This window comes from Tupaia chinensis, unplaced genomic scaffold, assembly GCF_000334495.1.
Source record: "Tupaia chinensis unplaced genomic scaffold, TupChi_1.0 Scaffold138153_1, whole genome shotgun sequence".
NCBI lineage: Eukaryota > Metazoa > Chordata > Mammalia > Scandentia > Tupaiidae > Tupaia > Tupaia belangeri.
Window position 1 is genome coordinate 24,141 of NW_006198052.1, and position 1,420 is coordinate 25,560.

Sequence of the window (1,420 nt, forward strand, 5' to 3'; positions counted from 1 at the left end):
TCCATTCTTCTCTTGGGATCTTGGGCACACATGCACACGCGCCCGGCGTGAGTTTAAGCCACCGGGTCTGGGACGCGAACTGCGGTCAACTACGTGGGAGTCCAGCAACATAGCCATTACGCTAACTGCTGGTCCCTAACTACTCATTCTTTGATAGTTGCCATTCTGCTTTCTTCTACGAGTCTGACTTTTTTAGGTTTCACAAGTGAGTTCATGGAGTGTTTTTCTTTCTGTGTTTGGCTTATTTCACTTAGTTTAATGTCCTTCAGTTTCTTCCCTCTTTCTAAAATTCTAAAAAGGAATTTCCTTCTTTTTTAAGGCTGGAGGGTACAGACACAAACACACACACACACACACACATACTCACACATACACATATATAATGTTTTCTAGGTTTTTCATTTAATTTACAATAATTACATGTAAAAACAAATAATGCCTTTATGGAGCAGTCACCACTAAGTATTATGTTCACTGTGAATTTTAATAAATGGTCTTTATTGTGTTTAAGAATATTCCTTCTATACAAAATTTATTGTTCAAATCTGTCTTCTGCATCTATTCAGATGATCATAATTTTGTCTTCCATTCTGTTAGGTTAGCAAATCACATTTACTTATTTGCAAAGGTTGAACCAACCTTGCATTGAGATAAATCCATTTGATCATGATGAGTAAGTTTTTTGATGTACTGTCAAATGCCATTTGCATATATTTTGTTAAGGATTTTTACTGCTATGTTTATCAGTGATATTAACCAGTGATTTTTTTTTTTCTTGTAGTTCCTTTGGCTTTGACATTAGGGTAATTCCAGCATTTTAAAATGAATTTAGAAGTATTCTCTCTTCTTCTCATTGGAAGAGTTTATGAGACACTGTACTACTTCTTTCGTCTTTACATGTTTGTAGAATTCAACTGTGCGGCCATCCAACCTTAGGCCTTTCTTGGTGGGGTGACTTTTAATTCCTGATGTAATAATCTTATTACTCATTGAACTGTTCAGATTTACAATTTCCCTTGATTCAGTCTTGGCATGCTTTGTGTCCTTGGTGGGCTGACTTTTAATTCCTGATGTAATCTTATTACTCATTGAACTGTTCAGATTTACAATTTCCCTTGATTCAGTCTTGGCATGCTTTGTGTCTTAGGAATTAATACATTTCTAGATTTTCCAGTTTGTCGCTGTCATTGGTCATCACAATCTTTCACGCCTCCTTGTATCTCCATGCTAGCGGGGATCTCTCAGATTTTCTTATTTTATTCATACAGTCCTCTCTTTTCAGCCAAGCTAAGGGTTTATCGGTCTTAGTTAACTTTTCAAAGACATCAGTTCTCAGTTTCATGATTTTTTAATTGTTTCTCTCCTTTCTATTTTATTTATTCCTGCTCTGATATTGTTATTTCTATACTGCTAATTTAGG